This window comes from Ambystoma mexicanum, chromosome 6q, assembly GCF_040938575.1.
Source record: "Ambystoma mexicanum isolate Mex_15411 chromosome 6q, UKY_AmexF1_1, whole genome shotgun sequence".
Lineage (NCBI taxonomy): Eukaryota > Metazoa > Chordata > Amphibia > Caudata > Ambystomatidae > Ambystoma > Ambystoma mexicanum.
The window spans coordinates 544,310,471-544,326,660 of NC_090937.1; positions in this window are offsets into that span (position 1 = coordinate 544,310,471).

Below are 16,190 nucleotides of genomic sequence, written 5' to 3' on the forward strand. Positions count from 1 at the left end.
GCAACATAGACAGGTGAGAAGGGGGGAAACCTGTGACAGTCTTTCGATGAGATTTTTAATGTTCCCGGGTCTCAAGGTGACAACCACACCCAAAAAACGCTTTTTGCACTGATGGCTCCATTGACCTTAAGGAAATTGTACTCTCCCCCTTGCACAACAAAGACAACACCCTTGACTTACTGTTCACATCACACCCCATCACCTGCAACAACCCTATGTCACTCAACTAGTTTGAGCACTCTGCCATCCACCTATCAGTCACCCACCTATCTACTGCCCAGAAAGGTCAGGCCAAAAAACCTCTCACTCGGCACTGCTTATTCAAAATCCTTCCTGTTCAATGAGCTAGAAGCCAACTTTGCAAACCTTCCAACCAGAGGGAATGCTCTGGTCATACTAGAATAATTCAACAACTCTGCTATGAAACTGGTAGTCATTAATACCCCCTAAAAGCCAGCCGCACTACTCAATCCATCCTTTAGTACTCCCCAAAGCTTGCCTCTGACAAATGCTCAATCATAGCCAGAGAAAAATGGTGGTGCAAATAACATAACCATGGAGACTTCTCCAACCTCAAATCACCCTGTCCCAACCGTAAGTATTGTGCTGAACCATGATCTGACCTGAGGTAACAGTATCTCTGAACAATGCGACAGAGTCAAAATCTTTTATTGAAAAAAATAGTGAAAATCTGGGATATCATTGAATCACCCTCCCACAGCATTAGTGCCCCATGCACCCAAGCATGCACACTGACCCTCTGGACAAAACTCTCTCCCTCTCTCCCCCGGATCTCCTAAAAACAATTGTCTCCTGATGATATCACCCTGGAATACATCACTAAACATTTGATGGGCCTGGCGCTCAATGCACTCCTCAGTATCATTAATGACTGCCTCACAGACGTGTCATTCACAGACAACCTTGTGACTTGTCCCATTAGACCTCTCTTCAAAAACAACCCTAGACAAAGACGACCTGTCCAACTACTGGCTATTATGAACCTACCATTTATTGGCAAAATATTGGAAAAAGTAGTCGCTAGACAACTACACAAGCAAATTGAACATCTTCAACTCCTGAATCAACATTAGTCAGAATTGCTGCAACTGAAGTGTAGCATTGAGACAGCCAATATACAGAAGGAGGATTTTGCCATCCAAATCATGAATACATGCAACTCATGCCTCCTTGTACCTCTTAACCTCTCGGCTGCATTTAACAGCATTGACATCCACATCCTCAAAGCATACTACTCCACCCAGAGCAGCTCCAAAAAGAAGTTGTCCTCCAAATGTAGTGAAACACCACGTAGCATCAACCAGAGTAACAATGTTGTTGACATAATATGATTTTCTGGCACTGTCCTGAATTGGTTTACCCCCTACATCACGGACATACATCTAGATTAACGTGTTGCATTATAACCAACTCCCAATCTTGTTTAACCTTTACTTGGAGCCTCTGGGTACTCTCCTGAAAGATCCCAAAAAAGCCATACACCAATACGAGGACAATATTCAGTTGTACTTGAGAGTAAAAATCCCACAGGACATCAGTCATCTTCTTGATTACTTAGCCATCATCCAGTTCTAGATGTGGACTGCCTACCTCATTGGTCCGCTGACTAAACAACAACTTCTCCAACAATGGCTGAATGATATGCGCCTAGAAGTGGTTGATTCACATCGCTCAGATTCAGGAACATCCTTAGAATTGACCATTGACTGCAGCCTGTCTTTCCAGAAACTCAAAGCCAAGAAGTCCCAAATGGCCGGGCTCCAAATATCCACCCTTCGACAAATCAAACCCTTCATCCCGCTGCAGGACTACCAGACTGCAGTGCATGCCCTTGCGGTCTCACACATTGATGGGGGAAATGCCTTCCTGAAGTTGCTCCCAGCTGTTCACTTGGCTCCCCTAAAAGAAGTCCACCATGCAGAAGCACATGTTATCCACTGCCCTACCCTATTGAATACATTGCCTGGATACTGTTCAAGACTACATGTTTCATCTACAAAGCAGTTGCAAGTAGCACACTTCCGTACCTGCCGGTTAAGCTCCACATACCTGCTAGCACAAGTTCTTTGTGTATCAAATCAACCGACTTGTTTGAATTACAATTTATCCGCAAAGAGAGGACGCACAAATGATCCTTCTCTTATCACGCACCCACCCTTGGGAACTCAATCCCAATATCAGCTTGAAATACCCCACAATGTTCCAATTTCAAGAATTTTGCAAAGCATTTTTTTTTTCAACACCTGACCACGGGCTAATCAAAATGGACGCACATGCCGACACACAGACCTCAACTCACAGTAATTGTGCTAATTTTAAAAGATGCCAAGTCAACCGCTGGCTTTCCACATTCGGTAGAACGCTCTACTGCTCTCGAGCTAGGTCCATGCTTTAAACAATAAAATAAAATAAAAAATAAAACAGACCACTTTATCAGTTGACCTGACATTATGTGCCTTTACCTAAACATTGCTAGTTCCTCTTACTGCTCGTTTATGGTATCAGGACGGCTTTTAAACATCAAGTCATTCTTTTTGCTAAGCATAATTATGTTATGCTCCTTACTGGAGAGACTCATAAAAAGACAGTTTGATTCTTTAAAGTGGGCATGTTCGAATGGATAAGGAATTATAAAATGTAGCAGAAAGCCATATTGTTTTAAGAGAATAAAACACTCCAGTTGGTCCACAGCATAGGTGGTTCAATCAATGGCTATGGGCTGATCACGTGCCAAAATAAGTGCATGTTGCCTTCAAAGATCATAGGTAATTTCACAAACCAATTTGAGTCTGGGGTCTAGGTCCTGATAACTCTACCCTAATGAAGTTTTCTCCCCTCAGGGGGGATGGCTCTTGGTTCTTAGCGCTGTCTGAGCAGTGTTAATGGAGTTGTGCTGACAGAAGGCAAGAGTCCACGAAGCATTGGGAGACGGATGCCCGCACACTATGCAACTCTGCTCTCGGAGAACCGATTTTCTTCCACTTGGGAATTTCATTTAATAGATTTCGTCCCACTTTAAACCCGAGGGAAATGTGCTTATTGGAGAATGCCTTTGGGTGAATTCATTTACTCGCGGATTTGTACTGTAACTATCCCCTTCATGATCTCCTTTAAATTTCAGTCGTTTTTACAGTCACTCCACGCGTTTGCTTTCCTTTACTGTAGCCATGTAGGACGAACAGTGTGATTAACCCGCACGGTTGGCCGTAATGCTTCGTTTGCAAGAATGCCCCGTTCTTCCTTTGGAAACTGCAGATGCCTAACAGTTCTAAATTCCCATTGCGAGTCTCCATTCTAAATGCCATCTTAACATCAGGGTTTCAGCAAATGGAGATCTTGTGTGTATGCCTAGAAAACGAGATCCACTCGCATCATAAGTGTTGTGATGTCAACTCCGTGAGCCCTTTCACGGCCTTCTATTGCCACAGAGTACTGTGTATTTGTCCGACAGTATAAATCCGCGGCAAAACCATGAACAATAGGAAGTCACACGGCGGTTGCAGTGATTCCGTGCAAACGAATATGGTTTACGTTAAACGTGTGGTTTAGGTATTCTGATTTTTTCTGACGTACATCCAATGCACAGCACCGCACTTTCAGGCTCATTTTCCACCTCGTTTTTTCCTGCTGTGTCCTAAAACCACTTGGTCTCATGCCAGCATGGTATTTTCATGCTACCATAAAAGCAATTGATTCGTGAGGAACCCACCAACTTTTTACACTAGCAAAGAAACAAGCGGATTCAATAAAAATCCATTGTAAATGCTGCCTGTTATGCTTACATGGCAGATGGCATTTGCTCAAGTTGCACTACGGTGTGAAAATTACCCAGAGAGTCCTGTTTGCATATAAGGGTCACCTTCATGGGTCCCCTCAATGCAATGTACACATTTTCTTTTCAAAATAAGCTCCTGTATGTTTTGGCATCTTACTCTGTCTTCCTATATTCCAACTTAGTCATTTTCATGACCACTTGCCACCTCGCATCCTACAAGAAAACCATTGGGGTTATGGGTGCGTTAGGAGGAGCAGAGGAAGTAGAGCGGATGCTGCTAACAAATCAGCAGGTCGAGTCAGGCTGGGTTTTACTTTTGCATGTGTGAATGTATGGGTGTTTTTCGTGCTTTGTGTGCAATATGGTTTTTGGTTTTAGTGGGTGTCTGTGTTGAGCAAGCTAAATCCTGTTGCATTAATGTGGGTATGTGTAGGTTTATTATGAGGTTAAACAGTGGGAGAAGGAAATGTTGAGTCTAGTGAATGCCTCATGTGCAATGTTTTCTTATGTTAAAAGGCTTTTATTCTACACCCACCACCACCTTCGTTGTCTTGCAGCAGTGAGGCTCAGCTGGTGTACGGTGTATTGTGCTCACTACCTGGGCTGAACCAGACGCAGTGCCTCATTACAAATCAGGCGGTCGGGAAATAACAGTGGTGGTAAACCCGCTGCCACAGTTGTTTCCGGACCGCCTGATCCCGACTTCTGCAGGCGGGAGGTGATGTTCCCGCAAGGTCTGAACTGGTGGGTTTAACACTGTTAGGAAAGATTTCTTAATTGTGGGTAATTTTCCTTCCATGTGGCAACCCCTAAACATTTTGCTGTTGTTTTCACCATGATCTAGACTTTGCCAGAGAAGTGCAGCCTTCTGCCGCACTCCTCTGGGCTTTCGCTCCATTCTTACGGGGAAACTGACATGCCCTTAAGACAGTCAGTACCGGGAAACGTTGTTTTCCGTAGTTCTTTTATCATGTTGCAGCTTTCGCGCAACATGGCACAAGAGGGCACTGTAAGCTAAGTTACTGCTCTCTTGGGTCTCTAGTCTTCTACAGGCCCTAGACACTCTCTTTGGATTGTTAACGAACGATGCAAGTGAATCACGGACGGGACTGGTGGCAGCGATCGTTTCTTTGTGTTTTGAGCTCCTTTTGGCTGTTTAAGCGCGTTTCTCTCACTTAGCCCAAAATGGTGGCCTCGCTTCCAAAATGGCCAGACCACGGGGCTCTTTGTCCTGACCGCTGACCGTCTTGCCCCCTTCACCTTCCCCAGGTTGAGCTGACCCGGGGCCTTCCTTATTTGGGCATGTACTTTCCCGCGAAACACAGATGCTTTCGCGGGCTTCTACAGGCCTTGTGTGTGTCTCCAGGATGTGGGCTGGGATTTCTGGTCCCAATACACATCCTGGGTGTCAGAGAGTCTAGTGTGTCGTGAATGCCTGGGACCACCGTGGTTCGTGATAGGTCCACGTATGGTGTGAGTGTTTTGTGAGCAGATCTCCCATTGGGTCCTCTCCGTTTTGGCGCGAATGGAACCGTGGATAAGAGGAGGCTGGAAACACCACTACCATGTCGATCTCCTGAGTTCACACGAACAAAGGGATACAGGAGCCAAGTATCCTGCAACTACGAGGTTGAACCGAGGAATCGCTGGTGACCCGCTGAAGGACTGCTCCTCTGCACTGCTGTCGCTTTGTCAAACCCTTTTTACCTCTGATCGAACGAGAAGGCTTGTACTAGTACTTCGACCCTTTGGAATAGTGTGAACAACTATTCTCGACATCGTCACCATCTCCTGCACGTAAGCCTTCGGAAGTGTCTCTGGGCCATCCAGTGGACTGACCAGCCTACCCAGGAGTCTTGCTCTGTAACCACCGTCAGGTTGCTGCTGTATTACGAGTCCTTGCCACTCTCACACAATTTGTATACTTGGCATTCCCAGGTGTGAAGTGAGAAGTTTACATTTGGGCTGAAATACACGCGGCTACTACGTTGCCCGGCTGTGGTAACAAACTGTGTGGGTTCACTGCATTTGGGACATCCTCAACTCAAACTTCTGCTGCTGCGGAATCTACACAACGCCGAGACGTCCCCTGCTCGTATCTGAACCTGCCAGCACTGAAACTGACGAGTAGAAGCCTGGGTCTGCCTGCATCGGGGACCGGTGAGTAGCATCGCTAGGAACTGGTCGCCCTCCTGCAGTAGCCCATAGCTTTTCCCCGCTGTGTCAAACAGCACGCCTTTCCGTACTCGCGCTCTTCTTCTGCCCACAGTGGAGGCTGCGCTTGAGTCGCGGAGCTCTGTTCATCTTCATTTGTTCACCGAACTGAACTGCCTGATTCCCTCGAGGAGACTCCCCTTTGCCCGTTGGCACCAACGTGTGCAGGTACTTTTGAGCACAAGGCTCCACTCTTCGTAGGGCTCGGACTTCCTTCTAGTTAGGTGCCTCTGAAGGTGGACTGGGTCTAACTATTATTCGCACTGCCTGTTTTCCTCCCCATCTAGGTGGTTTGCACATTTCTTGCGTCTAACTCGTTAGACTCTTGGTAATTGTATATATATTGTATTTGATTGTGATGTGTTGGTTTACCTGAGTTTTATTGTGATTTCTCGCTACGGTCAATGTTACAAAGGCCTTGTAATAAATGTCTCTATATTTTTAATATAACACCTGCTTGGAGTAATTTGTAAGTGTCCTTGCTTTGTGTGCTCATTGCGGGATTTCAGTCACCCTCACCCCTCTTGAGATCTAGGGCCTCATTACACGGATGGCGGTGGACCAAGGTGCTATTAGCACCTTGGTCCATGCCGGTAAAGTACCGGCACCGCCTTGGTGGAAAGGGGAATTACCGCCCTATTCCAAGGTTGGTGGGGCGGTAATTCCCCCTTCCCCCATTGCCCTTCCCCATTCCCATTTTTGCCCCATAGGGCATAATGGGAATGGGGAAGGTGCTAATTACGGCACCGCAAATTGCGGTACCGTAATTAGCTCCCTGGCCCATTTTGCGGGTTGGTTTTTAACGCCTGTGTGATGCTGGAAATGCATCAGAGGGACAGGGCCTCTGAATCCTTGTCCTTTACTGCTTTTTATCGTGTGTTCTGTCATGTGGATCCATGTGGGACTCCTGGCAGTGCAGCTCTCTCTTTTGGTTTGGTGAACAGACCCATGGGATACCCTTATGGCACCCATGGGTAGGGGTACAACCTTGTGCCCCTAGTGTATGTTTTTGGGCACCTGTGGGTGGCCCACAGAGCAGGGTATGGGCTGGTGGCAGCTCCATGCTGAATTTGACAGGTGCTCTGGGTGTCCTCCATTTTGGGATACCCAGGCCCTGCCATTGGGATCAGTTGATTCCTGATAGCAAACAAGATGGCCCCTGTGGCCTCTTGCTTTCTATTGCCTGTTACCTTGTTTCCCAAAGTCCTGGGAAGCCCTGACTCTGTCCCTTCCCCCTGACTGGCTGTTGGGTGGAAGTTCCATATATGGTGTTGTTGTGAAGGCCCAGCTAGACTAACTGGAGCCTTCCCAGTGACTGTATGTTGTGGGTACCTCCTGTGGGTGGGACCTGGGTGAATGGAGTGTGTGGCCAATATACACTCCTTGTTGTGGTTGTCTGGTTTCTGGCATGAGAGACAAAGACTGAGACAGCCCTTCCGGAAACTGGCCTGAATGCAGTGTGTAGTGTTGAATGGCTGGGTACTTGTCCCAATCCACATTCCTTGTTGTGAGTGTCTGAAAGGGAGGAGTGTGGCCTGAATGCACTGTGTGCCTGATTGGCTGACTGACTGCATGAATGCCCTTCTGTATGATTGGCTGCTGAGTGTGTGCCAGCAGTGTGGATGAGAGACAGAATAGTATATCTGGGGACCTCTCACCACTGGTGATTGTTCAGAAGCGTTCAGAAGCTGAGTCTCCACTCTAAGAGTAACTGGAACTGCTGATCCTCGACGTCCAGCTGGAAGAAGAAGACTTGCTGTTGCATTTGCTTCGACCGATCCGAAGGCTGCCGAAATCGTCGAAGACTGACCCGAGAGAGGACCTGGTAAGGCGCCCTCTTCCCGTGCTCCAAGGGACCATCGAGCACCGCTCCATCTTCGCCGAAGCGCCCTGGAAGTCAGACCCTCGAAAGGCTGCCGACCCGAGACGGGACCGCCGAGGAGATCGAAGTGAAGCACCTGGACATCACCGCTGTCGAAGTACATTGCCGTCGACCAGGGCTTGCAGGTTTGTGTAACCGCTGGAGGCCCGTCGAAGTTGTGTTGCCCAGCCGTGGGAACCACTTGATGCCGTGCCGCCGACGACCGGAGCCGTCTGCTCCTTGCCTAAGAACATTTGAATTGAAGGACTCCCTCGTCCGCACCGTCGACCGCTTTATCCGGCCGGAGAAAGTCGAGGACGACCAACGCGCCAAGGAGAAACCTACCGGTGGGTTTCCCGCCACCCGAAGACCACAAAGACTCGAACGACTCGACGCCCTTGCTGGGCCCCCGTCTCCACAATCTTTGCAGTCCAGAACAATTGTCATCGAGGTGCCCCGCACGCCTCTGCCTTGCAGGACGCCGACGCCCCGTCGTCGACGAGCACCGCTTGGATCGAAGCTGCCGCCTCATCGACGCCGTTAAACCCTGTTTGTTGTCGGACGTTCGACGCCCCGTGTCTCCCACTTGAAAGGGAAGGCATTCAAGAAGGGCCGTCGATTCCCTGACGCCGAACGCCGAGTTCCTCGACGCTCCTCGATGCCTCTCGACGATCCGTGACTCCCGCTTAAAAGGGGGTCGCTCAAGAAGGATCTGTCGACACCTCTTCGAAGAACTCGACTCCACCAGGTACATTGGGGGGGTAAAAACATTATAGGAGGGAATAAGACTTGCAGAACAATATATGGACTGGGCTTGTGCTATATCTTTATTTTACAGGTTGCCCAGGTGGGGGGATCTCCACACAGAACTGTGTCTAGTGGTAGGGGCCAGTATTCTGCCTATTGCTCAACCATCTTATTTTTTTCTCCTCTCTCTATTGCTGGTTTCACTCCATTGATCTGTGTGACATTGTTACAGTATTGTTGATTTTCCTAAGTACAAAGTGAGTTATTATGATAAGTGTACATAACCTTGAATATTGATTATATAAAGACTGTGTTCTAACCAATACAGTGTGTGGACATTCCTTTGTGGGGGCTTGGGGACTACACTGTACTTAAGAACCAGCCTGCATCACCTCCTGAGAAGCTAGGCCTTGATTGCTCGACCATAGCTACCGAATAGAGAATCTAGGCTGGGGTCCTCTGTGCCTCCCCTCTACCATATAGAGAGCAGAAGTACAGACCACCCCCTACCAGTCCCCTTTACAGCCTGCAAAAAGCAGGCGTTAAATTCTCCAACCCGAAAAGGTACCTCGTAGTAAGGTGGTAAGGGTTTTCCGGTACCGGTAAAATACCATTACCGGTAAACCCTTACCGCCTACTGTGTAATGAGGCCCCTAGTCTTGACCGCCGCGGTCGCTACCTTGATTGGTCTGGCTTGTCCAGAGGTTACCCTGTTCCAAGAAACTAGGCTGGCCTTCTGAACCTCTGCCCTCCAGGAGAGAGTTCAGAAATCCATCTTAACAAATTGGTGTACAGCGCTGGGATACGACTGAAGGTATCCAGTGTTGCGTACGAGCGAAGGCACTTCAAGTTATTCCTACCAGGACACGTAGTGAATTGTCGTAGTATAACTTTTAAAAGGTCATAGTCCTTTCTAACAGTATGTAAACAAATACCTTGTTAACTTTAAATGCTTCTAAATCCGAAACATTGAAAACGATGTGTGCGGAGAGAGGTGTCTCCTCTCAAGGCACCAAATTGGATATGATCCAAAGAATCGTGGCGTGGCAAGAAGTGCAGCTTGACGCTATAACTTCTGAGGACAGTGCGGAAGGAGGTGGGGCTGCTCTCACTGGTAGAACCGACGGTTCTGCTGCTGCAGTGGTCCACCGTGACCACGAGGACAGGGAGGATGAGATGTCTCATGTTTCCTCTGCCAGTGTTGATGGGGAGGCCATGTTTGAATTCAAGAAGCAAGAACTGCTCTTTAGGCACGAGGAGCTTGATTTCAACGTGACCAAACTAAAAATCGAACAGGCCGAAAAACAGAAAGACAGAGATCACCAGTTGGAACTGGCCAAGCTTCAGGTTGCAAATGGATCCAAGGGTCCTGGACATGGGTCTGGGGCCTCCTCTCATCCACGGTTTCCAAAAGATCTGCTCGGTGTGTATGAGGAAAAGAATGACATTATGGACTGGCTGAATATGTTTGAGTATGCATGTGAAGTTCACCAAGTTGACAATGCTGATAAGATTGCCTGGTTACTCAGCAGACTGCCGCATTCTGGCTGCAGTGCCATTATGGAAATGTCGAAGGCTGAGCGAGCGGATTTTGCAATGTTAAAGCAAACTCTCATTTTAAAGTTTGGAAAGACTCCTGCCCAATATTTAAAATGATTCCGAGAGTATAAGAAAAAAGAAGGTGGTACTTGGGTATCTTATGTAACCGAATCCTTAAAAAACTTGACTGGCTGGGTCGAAGGTTATAAGGTTTCTACCTTTGAAGGCATGATAAGTCTTGTCATGTTGGAACATATTTTTGCATCTTCTTCCCCGGAGCTTACGCAGCATTTGGCCGATTCGAAGGAGATAGATCCTAAGAAGCTTGCCATTGCCGCAGATTTATGGGTGTCACACCGAGTGTCCCATAAGGACAAAACTCATCCTGGTAAGCAGGAGGAAGGGAAAAAGTCCAAAGATAAGGAGGGTGGAGAATCTGATAAATCTTCTTCTCAAAAGGGCCACAAAAAGAAAAATAAGGGTAAGACACAAGAGAACTCACACGGTAGTGGAGGTCAGCCTCCGAAACAGAACTCTGGTTACAATAAGCCTCCCTATGTGAACAGACCCAATGGATCTTGTTTTGCTTATGGAGCAACTGACCACGTGAAGGGGGATCCCCGGTGTAAGGTTAAAGCTTTGGGGGTCCACTCCGCTAATCTGGCCTTCTCCCCCTATGAGGAAGAAGAGATTACAGGAGCATCCTTCTCCTCAGACTCCTTCCCCAGTGGGATAGAAGCTGAGGTAGTTTTAGGTTCCCTGGGTTCCTGGGAGCCTAAAGTCGCAGAGGCTTATGCTAGGATTCCAGATAATACCAAGCACTACTTTAAAGACAGTGTGCTGATCAATGGAGTAGATACTCCAGCTCTTAGGGATAGTGAGTGCAGTCGAACTGTAGTGGATTCTACCTTGGTAGACTCAGAGGAAGTTGCCAGAGCTACTCTGATGCCCACTAAGTTGGCTGACGGCCCACCTCGCATGTTTCCAGTAATACCTGTAAATCTTACTTTAAATGGTACAGCAGTCAGGATTCCAGTGAGCATTCAGAGAAACGTCCCAGGAAAGGTCTTGTTAGGCAACAATCTCAGAGCTTTATGGCTCGTAGGAGACACTGCCGACAGACCCTTCACACGGTCTCAAACACGGGCAGCATTGGCCAAGACCAATACACTGCCCCAGCCGAAGGGGAAACCCAAGGCGAAAGGAGTAAGCAAGTCAAGACGAGGGAAAGAGAACATTCCCCCGAACTCGCCTACCACTGCGGTGGAGGAAGTTGGTCAATCGCCCGGGCCTGACGAGGAGGTGGCGATGCCTGAAGTATTTGACCCCAATGACCATCCTGAACTAAAAGACTTGTTAGTAGAAGGTGGTCCTGACAGGGAAGAATTCAGTAAAGGCCAACGTGAGTGCCCATCTCTGGAAGGCCTAAGGAGACAGGCCTGCTCCCAGCTTGAGGGTGAACCTCCTGGGACACATCGGATTTATTGGGAAGGTGGACTCATGTATTGTGAGCCCACAGAGTCTACAGAAGGAGACCATAGGAGGTTGGTGGTTCCCCTTGCTGTAAGACCCTTCCTCCTGCAGCTGGCGCATGAAGTGCCCCTTGCTGGTCACCTTGGTATTAAGAGGACCAAGCAAAGGTTATCCATGCACTTCTACAGGCCCAAGATGGGGGTGCAAGTAGAAAGTCAGTGCAGGAGTTGTGCCTCCTGCCAGTTATCTGGTAAGAGTGGCTCAACAATCCAAGCTCCATTGGTACCACTCCCAGTTGTGGGAATACCATTTGAAAGGGTAGGGATCAACATCGTTGGTCCCCTTGACCCGCAGACCTCCTCAGGCAATAGGTTTATCTTGGTGCTAGTCGACTATGCTACCAGATATCCTGAGGCTATCCCATTGAAAACTGTAACTGCCAAGTCAGTTGCAAAAGCGTTACTTGGCATATTCACTAGGGTTGGCTTCCCTAAAGAAGTTGTGTCTGACAGAGGCAGCAACTTTATGTCAAAGTATATGCAGGCTATGTAAAAAGAATGTGGGGTCACCTACAAGTTCTCTTCTGCATACCACCCCCAGACCAATGGTCTGGTGGAACGTTTCAACAGAACGTTAAAGAGCATGATTGGGGCTCTGGAAGAACCTCAGAGAAGAAAATGGGATCTTCTTTTACCATGCTTACTGTTTGCCTACCGAGAGGTACCACAGGAGGGTGTTGGCTTCAGCCCATTCGAACTTCTGTTTGGTCATCCTGTGCGGGGACCCTTAGCCATAGTCAAAGAGGGATGGGAGATGCCCACTCCCCCTGTTACCACCAACGTAGTAGATTATGTGCTAGGGCTCAGAAAACGGATGGTACTTCTGATGGGCTTGGCTAGTGATAAATTGAAGGCAGGACAAGCTCTGGGTGAAACATTGGTACAACCAGAAAGCTTCCCTCATCAACTTTACACCTGGTCAGCAAGTCCTGATCATGAATCCCATAAGGCCTTGAGCTTTACAGGACAATTGGTCAGGCCCTTACACAGTGGTGGAGCCCCTGGGTGAGGTTAACTATTTAGTGGACCTTGGAAGGCCTGGACAGGCTCCAAAAGTGTTCCACGTTAATAGGCTGAAGGCTTTCGTCCCAAGAGTCGAAATTGCAGCACTGCTACTGGCTTCAGATGTTGAGGAAGAGGAGTCTGAAACTCTTCCCGACCTGTTCCAAAGCGGTCCATCAGATAGCTCCTTTGAGGGTGTCCGAGTAGCCCCTCACCTGACTTCTGATCAGCAGGATGAGGTGAAAAGTTTGCTTAGGCAGTTTTCCCCCCTGTTTTCACAGTCGCCTGGTTTGACACCTTGGTGCAAACATAACATAGACACAGGAGACAGTGTACCTACCAAAAGTAGGGGATACAGGATGTCAGACAAAGTACAGTCTTACATTATTGTATTTGATTGTGATGTGTTGGTTTACCTGAGTTTTATTGTGATTTCTCGCTACGGTCAATGTTACAAAGGCCTTGTAATAAATGTGTCTATATTTTTAATATAACACCTGCTTGGAGTAATTTGTAAGTGTCCTTGCTTTGTGTGCTCATTGCGGGCTTTCAGTCACCCTCACCCCTCTTGAGACCTAGTCTTGACCGCCGCGATCGCTACCTTGATTGGTCTGGCTTGTCCAGAGGTTACCCTGTTCCAAGAAACTAGGCTGGCCTTCTGAACCTCTGCCCTCCAGGACAGAGTTCAGAAATCCATCTTAACAAACACCACCCGCCTGCAGGCGGACGAGGTAACACCGGCAGCATTACGAGATGCGGCCGGTGTTTCCATGATCCCCATTCCCATTGAGTCCGGTAGGACTCAATGGGAATGGGGATTAACACCATTCTGCCTCTGTGATTCCCGGGAAACCGGGGTTGTAATGCACCGTTAATTCTAGGAATCACGGAGGCAGAATGGTAATACGAGTCCGGCAGTAACCAGACGGTTTTACCGCCTCGGTTACCGCCAGACTCATAATGAGGCCCCCTGATTAGTGGTGGAAAGGAAAAGAGAACATGGTGACAGGATTAGAGAAGAGGCAGTAGGATAGGAACAGACACATACCAACAAAGGTACTCACGGCTTGAACGGGGGGGGAGCAGGTGTGCGTGTTGGGGTAGGGGTGCAAATACCACTGGCAGTGGATGAAATTAATTTGGATCAGAGAGAAAGGTAGTAAAACCCACCCATAATGCAGAGCAAATATCATGTGAGGGAAAATTCCACTATTGTGATTTGGCAGCAATAGAATTAGTGAACATATGGTTGTGTGATGGGCTTGAGATGTGTTCAAGAGTGCCATTACAGTGTGCAGCCTTCTTCAGAAATGTTGAATGACCCTCCCTGTAAAGCAAGTGGATACTCTGGATGTGCCTCGCAGAATTGCAAAAAACCAAGAGGTGGCTGCACAACAGTGAATGCAGTGAATATAGAAGTGGAATAGGGAGGGGACGATGGGGTCATCCGTATTCACTAAGAGATATAACTGATTGGCATCTGCTTGGCATCTGGACAAGGGATGAGACTGACTGGTCACTGTTAGGTAATGTGAGAAGAGAGAGGTGATGTAATAGGGAGAAGGCTACCAGGTTATAGTAATATAGCAATATAGTAATAGGCCACCTGTATTTCATCATGCCGAGGGAACCCCGACCACTTTATGCATTCCTACAGTGGCAAATCACCTAAGGCATATTTTATATAGCTGCTATGTGTGTTACATCAACACCAATGCGGTTTCAAATAATGCGGGCCTGTTTGGAGGTTAGGGTATTGGGCTCATGCCCAGATACCCCAGATGGTTGTCATCAGAGGAAGAAAAGGGCTTTAGGTGAAGCAAAGGGGGGAAGAAAATATAAATAAAATAACCTGGCAGTCCAAAATGATGTGGGGGAGGTTGAAGAAGTAAGGATAGTTCTCGAGTGCCTGACATGTCTTTACCTCACTGGTATTAGCATTGCATTTATTACCCACGCAGAACTTGAAGTGCAGGTCTTTACCATTTTGATAATGGTGGTACAGCAATGGTTTGGTCTGGGCTGGGAAGGGCCGAGCAAATGGTGACTCGATGGTGGGGAATGGGTAGACATTTGGCAGGGAAGAGGTGGAGCCTGGATGAGGAGCAGAACGGAAAGGTGGGATCAGAGTGTGGGTGAGGAAAGGCTGGGAAAACAACATTGGAGTGTGAAGAGGGAAGTGATTCTGCAAAAGGTAGCCACGCGGTAGTTGTAGCGCAGCAACTGCTGCATTGTAGATATTGAACTCTTGACATAACTTGGAATCACGTCGAACCAGCCAAAGTAGATCTGAGAATAAAAATCTGAATTGCAAAAATTTAGGAGGGTAAATTGTGCACAAAGCACAAACCTCACGCATAATCTGAGATCCCACTAAACACAATAAAAGCAAACTCAACGAACGGATCAACAGAGCAAGTTCTCTTTGATATTTTTAATAACAAACCCCCTGTGAGAAAGCCCAGCAAAACACCCCTATTTAAAAAGACCAAAAATCAAACCATGAAGAAATGCCACATCACAAATAGTTTTAGAAAATTCCTGCGCAACATTAAAACAGTGAGTTTCAGTTTACTGCTGAACCCATATGCCTGCATAATTATTGGCCGACCCCATACCCTCACCCAGAATAATTTGGCTCGCACAGTGTTTGTCAAGTGTTGGCAGTAAAAGGTTGTAGGTTTTTATTGTACATATATGGTTATGGAGATAACAATAATCACAAATCATAATAGTAACATACTTTTGGGCACCGGGTCCTGGGGTTACCCCCTCTGGCCCGTGCCCGCCTTCTCATGTCCCACGACTTGTTGTGGGCACCGTACTGTACCATGTACCTCTTTTCCTTTGTTCTTCTCCCTTGTTTGTAGGATGGGAGGTTTCTGTGATAAAGAAGCAAAGGTTGGAAGGCACTGTGTAAACAGTGCACCTCCTGTTTGTTTGGGTCCCCGTTTAGGGCCACAAACTGATTGTGTTTTCTCAGAGCATGTTGCTCTCATTTATAAGACCCAGGGAAACCCTAGGTCTTTGATATGTATAGTAGTGGGGGCTGCTGTGTTCCAGCCCCCGGCCGTATAGCCTTCTGTCTGGCCCCCTGGGGGGGCAGGTCTTTGAACCTGGGCCCTGCCTGACTGTTGGTTTCCTTAGGTGCTTAGCACCTTGGTGCCTGGAGGAAAGAGTGAGGTGATTGTTCATACCTCGCCCTTCCTCAGCTTTGTGTTGCATAGAATGCGTGTCTCTCTAGCTGGGGGGATGAGAGGAGCAGACGGGGGCGAAGCTGGGCTGCCCCTCTCCTGGCCTGCCGATGGTAACAGCAGTTACCCTGCCTCGCTTTGATGCGGCCCTGCAGCATTGCCCATAACTGCTGAACCCATATGCATGCATAATTATTGGCCGACCCCATACCCTCACCCAGAATAATTTGGCTCACACAGTGTTTGTCAAGTGTTGGCAATAAAAGGCCGTCATTTTTTATTGTACAATTATGGTTATGGAGATA